The sequence below is a fragment of the Ovis aries genome, chromosome 9 (assembly GCF_016772045.2).
Source record: "Ovis aries strain OAR_USU_Benz2616 breed Rambouillet chromosome 9, ARS-UI_Ramb_v3.0, whole genome shotgun sequence".
NCBI classification, from domain to species: domain Eukaryota; kingdom Metazoa; phylum Chordata; class Mammalia; order Artiodactyla; family Bovidae; genus Ovis; species Ovis aries.
The window spans coordinates 28,478,728-28,492,832 of record NC_056062.1 but is presented as its reverse complement, the minus strand read 5'-3'; the positions used below and the strand labels follow the sequence as shown (position 1 = coordinate 28,492,832).

At 46.1% G+C, this 14,105-nt stretch overlaps 1 protein-coding gene across 9 annotated transcripts in view; it reads right to left on the bottom strand.

Annotated features, from left to right (window-relative positions):
- Positions 1 to 14,105, bottom strand: part of MTSS1 (MTSS I-BAR domain containing 1) — a 162,134-nt gene that overhangs the window by 95,467 nt on the left and 52,562 nt on the right. The window lies entirely within an intron of this gene.

Sequence of the window (14,105 nt, the reverse complement as noted above, 5' to 3'; positions counted from 1 at the left end):
TAAAACCTACCACCAAAAACAACTCGAAAATTAGATGTGTCAGTTTATTTCCCCCAGGTTTTTTTGTTGTTGTTCTCTAAACAGATGGATATTTGCAAACAGTTCCTGCCTGCACAAGCTGGTTATTACAGTATCGAGACAAAGGGCAAGCTTCATGATCCCCAGTTCTCACCAAAGCGCTCGTTCTTAGAAACAGAAGCCACGATTGTCTCAGGCTAGTTCAAAAAGAACCATGCAGTTGAGAATATGCATGTGACCGTCACATAGGAAATGGTTAGGTAGTGGGATCCTAGCAAAGCAACTGGGGCAGACATCGCTGAGCAAGAATACAAACCAGAGCCTCTCCTGGCCAGGTGCAAGCCTTCCTTCCTGGCCCAGCGTCGCCCTTCACAGATGGAGCTGGGGGTTGTGGCAGGGCACCTGGGCATCAGCACAGACCCACAAAGGATTCTCTATTCATTGAAACCACCGAAGAGGTCTTAGTGACGAACCTGTTCACAGTTTGCACAACACACATTCAGAACTTGTTACACCTTTTTTTTCAAGTGTCGGCTTGCACTTACGCCTCCCAGCTTAGAGTAAGCAATCCCTAAGGTTTGGGGCTGTGTTTCACTCATCTTTGCATCCTCTGTGTCTAGTTGGTGCTCAGGAAATGTTTGCCGAGTCCGTGGGCAAACCCATGAATACAAGGAGTGAGTGGAAGGGGCAAGCCATGAAACGTCGGTTTCCTTTTACATTAAAGAAAAAGGCGCAGGCTCCATTCCAGTCTTGTCTGCAGGTTCTATTCTTTAGTCTCAATGGGAAGGTCAGGGTTGCAGTTTTAGATCTAGTTATCCTGTTTGCTAACACTGACAGAATTCCAGGGGTCCCTTCTACGTGAGTTGGGTTCCAGGTTCACGGTGGAGAAGGGAATAACCTCAATGCTGTTGCTACCAGGTATCTTATCTATGGCACCTGGGAAGAAAACCAGGATCGAATGATGCCTAAGAAGGAACAGAAGCTGGTCTCCACACTTTCTAGGATCTAACACGAAAGGGACGCCCCCCCCAGGGGGGTGATTCCAGGAGGACCAACACCAGTGGTGCTCAGCACTGTATTCCGGGGTCAACCCCACAGCAAGTGCTCAATAAACACTTCTGAGTGAAAGATAAAAGGTGCAGGGGACCCCAAGATACACGGAACTCCACCTCTGCCCCGAGGAAGCTTTCCCATTTAAGGCAACAGATCTTAATCTAGGCATCCATCACAATTACCCAGAGATGGCGAGCCTTTCCAAAACACTCAGGAGCCCCGCTCTCCCCGGGACCTCCCGAACCGCCTCTGAAGACCGGGTCTGGCAAGTTTTCAAAGAGCTACCCAAGTGATTCTGACACACGGTTAAGAACCTCTGCTCCAGAGAGTAAAACCCAAGCTATTATTATATTTATAAATATTGGAAGGCAGGTACGGGGGAGGGACAGGTTATTTTTTTTTTCCATTTGTAGGGGCCAACACCTCCCTTCCTGCCTTTAGCTTTTCTAAACCTGACAAGTACCTGGCACAATACAGAGCACGTAGAGATCAAGGGCATCTCCCCAAGGGTCCAAGTGATGGAGCTGTGACCCTGAGCCATTTCAGACCCCAGAGGCACCAGCCCTCTTTAGCCAGATGAAGACACTGGATGCCAGGGTCCCTACCCGACACGCCTTCTGGGGCCGCTGTGGCAGGAGCTGACCACCTGGTCTTCAGGACACAGGCTCTCAGTGCTGACCTGCACCCCGAGGTCTGCGAGCATGTCTCCTCCACCCACAGCCCCAGACTCCCCTAACTGCGCGTGCAGTTCTTCCCAAGTCACTCGCTCAAACCTCACCAAGTGAACAACGCATGTCTATTGAGAAAGTCATAGCCTCAGGTGCCCTCTGCTTCTAGAAGCCTCACCAAAGAGAAGCTAAGGACACTCATCCCTGGAGTGAAGAAAACCCTAGCAAACTGGTGCTTGCTGGCGGGTCCAGAGCCCCCTCCTCCCAAAGCCTCTGAGAGCAGGACCAGGGACTCAGGCGGCCAGTGGGAGCCTGAGCTCCTATGGGCACGACTGGCCCCGAACCATCCACCGGCCTGAGCCGTGACTCCGTCAAGGTCAAGAGTAGGGCTGTCCCAACCTCCCCTGCCCCCATGCTCCTTAACGCAGTGGACTCTGTGCATTCGTTTCCCTTTCTCAGCAGGGCCCATGTGGCCCCCTGTTCATCCACATTCAAGAGCTGCCTTCCTCCTCCTCCTCGGACCCTCAGAGTATCACCTTTGCTCTCTTGCTCTGCCCAGTGTGGTTTTGTAAAGGACCTACTATGTATAAAGCACAGGAGATGGAAAGATAAATAAGATGCAGCCCCATTCTCCAAGGGCAAAGACAGAAAACAGAAAATTATGGTAGAAAAACAGGACAGAAGAGATAAGCCAGGGAACCAGGGCTGAGTGAGGATCAGAGGGTGCCCAGTTTGGGTCCAAACCTAAGGACGAGTTGCTGACGGCCGAGCGGTGTTTGCAGAGCCGGAGCAAAACACAGAGGGAATCCTGTTGGTCTGTGGGAAGAAACGAGACACCTGAGTGCGACCAGTAGGTGCGGTGTGGGTGGAGATGGCAGGCAGGGGCTAGCGCTGCAGGGCCACCCTCTCTTGAATCCCCCAGGTGCCACCCACGCTTTTGCTAGGCTTTTCCCAGGGGTGGTTTCATGCCATACAGCCGCAGACCTTATTTCGACCTGTTATCACGGGGCAACCAAGTTTACAGCTCTAATTAAAGTCGCCTGAGACCCGGGTGTGGCCCTTTCCTCCCAGCAAGGCCTGTCACTACATAAAAGCTTCTCGACCACAAGGGCCAGAGTCCAGGTTCTCCATGCAGCTTCCCACTGGCCTGTAATGTGGGAGCACCCAGGCACTCTAGCCTGCAGCTGACCATTTATGGTTACAAAACGTCTCTCTAATGGTTGGGAGCGTGGAGATCAGAGTGCAGGGCTAAGGAGAGATTAGAGGCCAGGCTCTGCAACTGAGCCCTTTGCCCCCCTCGGGCTTGGGAGAGGTCGATGGCCACTGGGTTGCAGCGTGCCTAAAAGCACCCACAGTCACAGCCCGCAGTAACACAGAATTACAGGCAACAAGGGCTCCCGCCTGTTCAGAGACTCGACCAGTCTGAAATCTGCACAATCTGCAGAAAGAGCACTTCCCGGAGAGCTTTCGCTTACACAAGTCATTAGTCACTGCAGCCTCCAGGCCTGCCTCCTTCTCTATGTTAACACCGCCATCACCATCACCACAAAGATCTGAATTACTGCTGTTTGTCTGGCACTGTCCACGAGAACCCTAGGAAGCAGATACTGTATTCCATTGATTCCAGAACAATCCTAGACTCAGTTCTGTGGCCAATCCTTTGTTGTCCCACACTTTTAACATCTCTGAAGGGCATGTCACAGTTTCATTGGCAGGATTTTTTCCTGAGTGGTACAAAAAAATTAAAGTTGCAGCTTAACTGAGGTTATCTTGGGGTTGAGGAAGTATCTGTTTTTATCCTATTCTTCCTGATACAGACAGTGAGAAGGGAGAGGGTAAATGACTCACCCTAATGCAAAGTTCTGTTACCAGGTAATCTCCTGGGTGTCTTGCAGCATGGAAGTCATTTGAATGTGCATATAGCCAAGAAGCAGAGCTGCCTTTCAACACTAAAAACAAATATTAGCCCCACAAAGTCTAAGGCATTTTTCTCTCTCTAGGATGCTTTAAAGATTCCTTTGCTCAATTCAATAATCTGCACACATTTAATTCTATTTTTCCCCCCTCAAGCTACTCAGGGAATACTGCCTTCCTCCCCTTTCCTAGGTCTACAGACCTTCGTTCATAAAATTTCATCCGAAGTTCATTCACTTACTCAGCCTCATCTTTGGGCCTCTGCTTACTTTGTCTCTATACTGCACTCTCCTCCAGGAAGCCTTCAGGGATTTCTTTCTGGCTACACTCTCTACTCCTTGTCTCCAGACTCCTTGTAGGGTCCTGTCTTCCTGCTTGATGGACGGGGAGAGCTGAGGGAGAATGAAGGGAGTCACACATTTCAGAATGAACCCAGCAGGCAGAGGGTTAGAAAACCAGTTGGTAAAGTTTGAACTTTAATTAGTAGTAAAGGGGAGCTATGGAGGGTTTTCAAACAGGGAAGGGGAGTGATCAGATCTGAACTGCTAGAAAGAAAATCCACCAGCACATGGAGGTTAAGTAGGAGAGGAGGAAGAAGACTGGCTGGGATACCACTGGTGGAGTTCAGGAAAGAGAGATGGAAAAGAGGGTGAGAATAAGAACAGAGAGCAAGATTCCCATTTCAGGAGCAATGAAATATTCCAGTGAACCACAGACAGAAATCAAGTCTTGAGAGCTCTATAAAAAGGAAAGAACAACTCAGGGAGCAGGCTGATGGGGGAGAAGACAGCCTCCATCTCCTTCCCTCTTAGAATTTGATTTTAGTTTGCACGTCAGAGGTGTGGACAGGACATCCGTGGGTCACTCTTCCTGGGAAATCTGGAATGTACTCATCACTGATGAGAACTTCAGTGGAACAGAACAGGAAGCCTCATTCACCCAGACTCTTCATCCACCCTTAGCAACAGATCCACTGAGAAAACGCATTTCTATAGGTAGTACCAATTAACATAACAGATTCTTAAGAGATGTCCAACATTTAAGACAGCAAACCCTCTTGAGGTGTGATATGGTAGAAAGCATGCCACGGAGCCAAAATTCCCACATTCAGATCTCAGTTCTTTTTGCGGGGGGCAGGGGCGGGGTGGCGCAGAGAGAATGGGGAGTTATTGTTTTGGGTACAGGGTAGCAGCTTGGGAAAATGAAAAAGTTCTGGAGGTGACGGACAGCAATGTGAACCTACTTGACATCACTGAACTGTACACTTAAAAATGGTGAAAGTGGTGGGAATTCCCTGGCGGTCTAGTGGTTAGGGCTCTGTGCTTTCACTAAAGGGGTCACAGGTTCAATCCTTGGTCAGGTAATTAAAATCCCACGTGCTGTATGGCACAGCCAAAAAAAAAAAAAATGGTGCAAGTGGTAAATTTTATGTTATATGTATTTTACTTCAATAAAAAATAATAGCCCTGCAAGGTGTTATTACCATTTCTCGAGAGAGAAAACTGAGGCTTAGAAAGGTTCTGTAAATTACTACAAGGTTGCACAGATGCTAAGCTGCGGAGCTAAGATCCAAGGCTTTCACCCCCACTGGCTGACTCTACAACCAAGATGGCGGCATAACAGGGCAAACAGCCCAGGGGGTTCCCTCAGGCCTCTGAGGGGGCTGGAGGGGGGTGACGTGATGGAGTCTCTATCTGTGTTTTCTTGCAAGCACAATCAACTCCACAAGTCACAGCTTGTCAGTATCATTTTATTCTGGCTCTCAACCTACAAACGTCTGCATGGAGAATGACACTGTAGACAGGAGGTGTCCCCAGACCTCCTTGATCCAAAAGACACAACGTCAGGTTGCCACACCTCAGTTAAGAGCCGCAGCAGGAATTTCGTCCCATCTCTCCTCCAGTCTCAACCCCCCCTTTCTCTTGCCTACCCCTACTGGGTCTGCAGACAGTCCTCATTTCCATGTGACCCCAGCCAACTGAAAAATTCCTCCCCATCAGCCATTTTGTTTCAGCCATTCTGTTTAGACCTAAAAGGTCAACTTAACATAAATACTGACACTCGTTAACAGCATGCCAGATTTGGTTGGGGGGTGGGGGTGGAAATCAATGCCTTTGAATGTGACCAGAAAATCAAAATGTAAAGATGTCTAAAGCAGTTAAATTGAAATCCAGGTCTCAGTGTATTCAACCAATCAGTCAAAACTGACCACCCTTTTGAAGACAATTCCTTTACCCAGAACCCAAACTCCATTCTTAGCTTTATCTTCAGATCTCACCTGCTCTGAGCTTTCATCCAGCAAATTCTACAGAGCTTATCAGCATGTGACTCACTTTGTTCCAATGACGTAAAAGAAAACACCTTTTGGTACACACAGGCCCTTCCCCGTACAGCTACGGGCCTTCAAAGATGTCTTGAATGTATCAGGTTCCCAGTCTAAGCTGCAGAATGCACACAAGCCTCGTGGTTGAGACAGACATTTTTAGTCTATCTGGGTTTCAAACCTTGTTTCTGAGTGGGTTTACTGCCACTGGATTTCATTTTGCTGCCCTTGAAACCTTCAGCAGAATCTCTTAGCAAACACCAGCAGCAAAATAAGACCCTCACCACCCACGCACTCCCAAAGTGCAATCCTTCGGAGATGGTGATAACACGGTACAATTAAAGAAGGTTTCAGCCCCACAGTTTTAGATTTTCCCTATAAATACTTACTCATTTTCTAATTAAACAAACAATTAGTAGAAAGCACAGCCTGAGAAACTGCGTGGGTGTCACTGTCTTACTACTCGGAGACTGTGTGACAAATGACACTAGCCAAGGGGCAAATAAAACGTGTTTGGCTCCAAATGTTTGCACAAGCTGAGATGACCCACCCAGCCTGGCTTTTAAAACACAGCTTGCTCCAACTCTGAAATATACACACTTAATGCTAGACATCCTAAGTAGAAAACAGTCCCATTAGATATAGCCTAGATTTCTTGGACTGGGTGGGTGGGGCGGAGGCGGGGAGAGCTTGCCTAGGGAATACATTCAAGGCAGGTTTTTAATTTGTTTTATAGGATGCTACAGTACTACAACCAGCCCATCCTAAAGGAGATCAGTCCTGGGTGTTCATTGGATGCTGAAGCTGAAACGCCAATACTTTGGCCACCTCATGCAAAGAGTTCACTCATTGGAAAAGACCCTGATGCTAGGACGGATTGGGGGCAGGAGGAGAAGGGGACGACAGAGGATGAGATGGCTGGACAGCATCACTGACTCGATGCACATGAGTTTGGGTGAACTCCAGGAGTTGGTGATGGACAGGGAGGCCTGGCGTGCTGCGATTCATGGGGTCGCAAAGAGTCGGGCACGACTGAGTGACTGAACTGAGCTGAACAGTACTACAAAAGGGGCTTCCAAGCTGGCTCAGTGGTAAAGAATCCACCTGCCAGTGCAGGAGATGTGGGTTCAATTCCTGGGCCAGGAAGATCCCCTGGAGAAGGAAACGGCAACCCACTCACTCCAGTATTCTTGCCTGGGAAAGCCCGTGGACAAAGGAGCCTGGTGGGCGACAGTCCATGGGGCCGCAGGGTCAGACACAACTTAGCATCTAAACAACAACAGTACTGCAAAAGGTACCAGCCAGAAATGAGTCAAAGAAAATGAATCATATATTTTCGGCTGTTTTGGTTTCCTTTACAAACATTCAGTGTCTCTGGCTACACAAACTCAGAGATACAAGGCAAAGTGATGACCTTTCTAGCTCATGTGCTAAAATGCGTTCATTCCACTTGACTAAGCAAAGTTAATATTTGTTCTCCTTGGTTTGGTTCTGGTAAAAGAAAATGGATAGTTACAACAGGAGAACCTCTCTCCACTACATAAAGGCAGATGGTAGGAGTCTCCCTCATGTCTACTAATAGTATCCAAATATCACCTCCACAGAAGGATGTGTCTGCAAGCACAAGCTATTTTTAAATTCATTCATTTAAAATTCTGATCCGTTCATTCATTCAATAAATCTTTACTGAGTGCCAGGTACTGTGAAGACAGAGGTCCATAAAATTCTGCCCTCACAGAGCTTACATGCTAATGGAAAAGAAAAGAGATAAAAAGAGGTCATGCAAGTAAATTAAAATTCCATATAATTATAAAACATGGCAGTGAACCAGAATGACTGGGGGAAGGAGAGTGCAGAGAAAGGAGGGTGGAGGTATTTTATCTGGACTGGTTGGAAGGTCCTTCCAAGATTACATTTGAGCTGAAACCATACAAAAGTCTGGGGAAGGACATTTCCAGCAGGAGGACTGCAAGTACAAGGATCCTGGGATGGAAAAACATTTTGCCAGTATGTCTGAGCACAGCAAACTGGGGTGGATCAAGAGACGGTGGGGAGGAGGGATGGGGGCACCCCATGCAGGCCTGCAGGCTGCGGTTAGGAACTTCTGACTGTGTTCTCAGGTGGCGCCAGTGGTAGAGAACCCACCTGCGCAATGCAGGAGACGCAGGTACGATCCCTGGGTCAGGAAGAGCCCCTGGAGGAGGGCATGGCAATCCACTCTAGTATTCTTGCCTGGAGAATCCCATGGACAGAGGAGCCTGGCAGGCTATAGTCCAGGGGGTCGCAAAGAGTTGGAAATGACTGACGCGACTGAGCATGACTGTGTTCTACCTGTGAAGGAGTCCCAGATACCCACAAGGAGGTACTACTTAAAATGCAAATGTACGGGTGGTCTCAGCAAACTTACCACATTTAGAATTGATTATTTGAGAGGATAAAAATAAGAAAGTGGGCTTATGATAAACACCATTTATATAACACCCCAGGGCCTATCAACAGCATTCACCGCATCTCATTTGGATGGTTATACTGCAGGCAGGGCGCAGCAGAGGTTAAGGACCAGCTCTTAATTACTTGAAACCAACTCGTCTCACCTCTGAAGTGGTTAGAGAAGATAACTCCAGAGACTGTAGATGAAAGAAGGTGGCTTTACGGCTCTTCTCCCACTGAAGACTTCAAATCATTTCTTTAACACGGCTTCAGATACAGACCCATGAGTCCAAAAGGCCTGGTCACCAAAAAACCAAACCAAAACCCACATGTGTCATATTAAAATACAAGACACAGGCATCCTTCATTTTCCCTGTTGATCAGTTCCACTGAGACCTTCTGGAACACTTGCCTTTTGGGGGGTTTGTGTGTGTTTGTTCTTGAAGTGCCTTCTCATCCCTGTTGCTAAGCTCATCAGGTCTGGGTTGCCCCTACCACTATCTTCCTAAACTAGGCTCCCTTCCAAGTATATCTAGACCTCCTTAGACACTTCTCTCCCACTATACTCCCTCCCCAAGAAATCCCACCACGATCAACATCCATTTCCTTTGTAAACATAACTTAGGAAGAAGAGACTGAGATCGTCTATTCATAAACATCGTGATCAAAACTATTTGTACAGGACAAGAAGAAGACAAACAAAAGCTCGATTTCTGCTCTCTTCAGTGACTTTACAGGAAAAATCCCAACTGACACAACACACGCTAAGGGTACATGTCTCCACACCTAATAAGCACCATTCTGCATAAGTTTTTAGGGAAATTAAGCAGCCAAAGCCCCACTGCATCTTTAGAGATGCCACCTGGAATTCACACTTTATAATTATCATAGGGAACACAAATGAAGATGCATTTTTTTAAAAAACACATGTGTGGAGTAACAAGACGTACCCAGACTGTAAGGAACACAAAGGCAGCATGAAATCATCATATTATTTTCTTCCACTTAAAATCATGGAGAAGGGCATCGTGAGAAATGAAGCCTTTCATTCACTGTCTGGGAAAGAGAATCAAGCTGACTTCTAAGGGATTGGCTAAAAAGTTTGTTCAGGTTTTTCTATAGCTCGTATGAAAAAAACCCAAATGAACTTTTTGGCCGATGCAATACTTCCTTTCCTCTTAAGTTAAACCTCAAGAGCCCAGTCCATGCCCTCAGCTCTGGGAGTAAGTAGTCAGGACCTCCTTCAGGGACTCTCCAAGCTTGAAATGAAAAGCTGCACGCTGGACTGATGTGTTATGTTAGTGAGGTGAGGTTGGCTTTAAAGTGGTTCTCAAATATGTAATGACAGCTTCAGAGAGGTGAAGGAGGGCAGGCCGGCTAAAATGAAACACCAAGAGGAGACCACACACATTCCTCCTCCTGCAGAAAAGCACCCCTCAGAGGGCTGCACAGGGGTCAAGGCTGATCACGAGCACATACGTGACCCAGAAACAAACACGCAGAGTGAGCCCAATACAAGCCGAGATGCCAAAATCCTGCGTGAAAGTCCCCAAGGGAGACGAGAGAGAGAGGGCTACTGTCAACCCCGCCACCCTGTGCTATTTTAAGCACCATGACTTCACTCTTGTTTGTTCTGAAGCAGCACAGATGGGCTGCATCAATTTCTGTTACTACAGGAAGATAGGGAGACCGAGACTTGAAGAAGCATCTTTCTCTTGCCTCCTGTTCGGGCATTAAGAAGCTGGAACCGTGACGTGTCAGCATAGCTGAAAGCACTGTTGCTTTTCTTTTCTTTCTCCTTTATTTTTAAAGTCTAAGAGCATTTCACAAACATTGCCGTATTTCACGGAACCAGAGACCAGATCCACCTGAAAAATGTCTCAAGGTGAACTGCTGGTAAAGCACTTCAGTCTTTCTGGTTTTGTCAAAGCTACCCAACTGCAAGAGCAGCCCTAGCCACCGCAGACACAGGAAGGCTGGTCCTCGTCAGAGAGCAGAAGGGGAAATGCCCACAATTCAAGCTGGAGCGCCAGTTAAGGTCACTGAGCCTCCCACGCCAACTCTATGCACATATACCTCTAAAGGCACAAGGCTTTTTCCTTGAAGCTTGCCAGAAAACTTAATGAACCAGACTCTACTGATACAAGGGGCAGGTACATATGTAACAGATAACATTCATTACACCTCTCCCAGGCACAGCACATCTTATTAAGAATTCCTAATGATCCTCTTCTAATTCTTAATAATTATATTTTTTTAAAAAGTAAACCAGCTCAAAGAAGTGGTAAAGAACCAGGCAAAAAATACACAGCTCGTAAGAGTCAGAGCAAAGACTAACTCGTCTGCTTCATGGTGGAGACTGTCAAGAAACTTTATCTTTGAGAGAGGCAGACTTGAAGCTTCAAGAGGAATTCTGATCCTTCCCTGGTCTATCCAGTTTGTCAGCTTCTGCCACCCTGCCAGCAAGCATCATATGGAAACAGTGAAGACAGGAAAACCTAGGAGCCAGTTCTGCAGCGGCCGCTTCCTAGCAACATGACCTTGATCAAGTCCCAGCAGCCTTGAGCTTCCAGCTCCCCATGTGCAAAGCGACATGACCTTGATCAAGTCCCATCAGCCTTGAGCTTCCAGCTCCCCATGTGCAAAGCGACATGACCCTGATCAAGTCCCAGCAGCCTTGAGCTTCCAGCTCCACATGTGCAAAGCGACATGACCTTAATCAAGTCCCAGCAGCCTTGAGCTTCCAGCTCCGCATGTGCAAAGGTGTATGTAGCTCTCCCTCTGTGACACCCTGGACGCCGAGGACTGACAATTACTGGCGATTCAGCAGGTGTACTACACACGGTGGCATTGATGCCAGTTATAGGTGTGTATATGTATGTGTGTGCATATACGCTTTTATTGGAAATGAAATCATGTCTTAACATAAAATTATGCTTTTTAAGTGAAATTGATGCAACATAAAATTAGCCATTTTAAAGGGAACAATTCAGCGGCATTTAGTACACTCACATCATTGTGCAAAAACCACCTCTATCTGATTCCAAAATATTTTCATTGCCGCAAAATAAACTCCCAGGCTCACAGGGAAGTCAGTCTCTATTTCCTCTTCCCACCATGAACTTGTTTTCTGTCTCCGTGGATTTACCTATTCTGAAAAATTTCACATAAGTGGAATCACATGAGACCTTTGTGCCTGACTTTCGCATAGTGTAATGTTTTCAAGGTTCACCCAAGTTGTAGCAAATACCATATTTCATTCCTTTTTATAGTTGAATAATATCTCATTCTGTACATATACCACATTTGTTTATCCATTCATCCAAGGATGGACAGCAGGGCTGTTTCCACATTTTACCTAATGTGAACAGTGATGTTATGGATATTCACATAGTGGGCTATCTCTTAAAGCACTTCTATAATACATTTGATTCTGACAAGTTTGTGAGGTAGACCTAGGTCATATGAATAATATTTGAGGTACACTGCTTTCATTCACTTATTACACTCAACATCCCCACTCCACTCTTTTTTTAATCAACAAAAGGGACTCCTGGACATATATCCAAAAAAAGATGAAATCTAAACTGAAGAGATACGTGTGATCCCAATGTTCACTGCGGCACTATCCATAACAGCTGAGACTTGGAAGCAACCTAAATGGCCATCAACAGATGAATGGATCAAGTTGTGGCGTATATACACAATGGAATGCTACTCTGCCGTAAGAAAGAATAAAATAATGCCATCTGCAGCAAGGTGGATGGACCTAGAGACCATCATACTAAGTGATGTAAGTCAGAGAGACGAGTATCATATGATATCACATACGTGGCATCTAAAAAAGTGATATTTATAAACCAGAAATAGACTCACAGACATAGAAAGCAAACTTGTAGTTACCAAAGGGGAAGGACTGAGGAAGGATAAATGGGGAATTGGGGATTAACAGATACACACTATCATATATAAGACAGATACACAAAGATCTACTGTATAACTCAGGGAACTATATTCCATATCTTGTAATAACCTATAATGGAAAAGAATCTGAAAAAAAGATACACATATACATATATAACTGAATAACCTTGCTGTACATTTGAAACTAATACAACACTGTAAATCAGCTATACTTCAATTAGAAAAAAGACAAAGAAAAATGGCAAAGGACTTCTGAGGCCAAATCAGACACACAAGGACTCTGCATGGCAAGGAATGAAAAGCTGTAAATTGATGATTTGATTTTTTAAAATGCATCATAACTGAGCATGTGTAACAGACTTACACACCTCGACATCATTCTTAATGTGCAGAAAACATAAAGCCAGTGAAAAAGATTAAACTCTTTAGAGTAAAGATACTGCAGTCAAGAGTAGATTAAATCCTTTAGAAAGTAAATGGGAGAGAACAAATGTCATCCCTGCTTCAGCCCTTCCTCACCATCTCATCCAGGGCCTTCAGGACATGCAGCCCTTCCCTCGAGCAATCACGTTGACACTTCCACTCCTGTCCAGAGACTTTCAGCTCAAAACCCTAAGCAAGGCAGGCAACCCGTGGGCAATCGTGAAAGCATGGGACCCTCACAGACCCCCTCTGCACTTGTCCAGGGCTGGTCCAATGGAAGGACAATTTGTCCAGATCTAAACAGGTGGCTCAGTGGTAAAGAATCGCCTGCAGTGCAAGAGACATGGCTTCAATTCCTGGGTCGGGGAGATCCCCTGGAGGAGAAAATGGTAATCCACTCCAGTTTTCTTGCCTGGAGAATCCCATGGACAGAGGAGCCTACAGTCCATGGGGTTGCAAAGAGTCAGGATACGACTGAAGACTGAAACTTTGACAAATTAACATGGTCATTGTTTGACTCCCAAGACCACTCCTCATTGAGACAGAGAGACCCAACACCTTCTCGGTGTTAAGACGCTCAAGTTGTCAAGAAATAAGTCTCAGTGCCTTTGAATTCTCTGTTCATCCAAGGTTTGGGGCTTCGGATGCAGTGAAAGTGAATCCCATCACAAGAAGGGCAAAATGCAACCTCACTCTAGGAAAGAACCCTGCCTGCTACAGGCCCCCTGCCCATGTTGATTAAGAGCTTGGCACTGCTCACTATGCCATGTCAAGCACTCATCACTGTAGCCATAACAAAGTCAGTCAGATGAACACTCTCATACAGTGATGCAAAGAAACAGGCTGGCTGTTCACACTGTTAAAGGTACTGGATTGAGACACAGAAGGGAAGGGAATGAGAACCATAAGAATCCTAGAAGGGAAGGGAGTGAGAACCGTAAGAATCCTTTCGCTGAACTGTATCAGAACCTTCCTTCTCATGGGGGGTTTCCCTGGCAATGCAGCGGTCAAAACTACCACTGCAGGGGGCGTGGGTTCAATTCCTGGTCAAAGAACTAAGATCCTGCATGCAACGTGGTACGGCCAAAATTTCTATTTTAATATTTTAAAAAGAACCTTTATTCTTGCTGTCTCCACAATCGCTACTTGTTAATTTTTTTCTTTCGTCTTCTCCAGTCTAGATTCTGAATTTATGGATATGCAAATCAAGAGGGGGGGATTTTCTAAAGAGATTCAAATTTTACCCAAAGCAGGGAAAAAGTAAAGAATAACATTTTCCACCTTTACTCCCATCCCCTACCCTTTCTTCCCAAGCTACTTTGCTTTCAATCAGGGATCAGCAAACTTGTCTG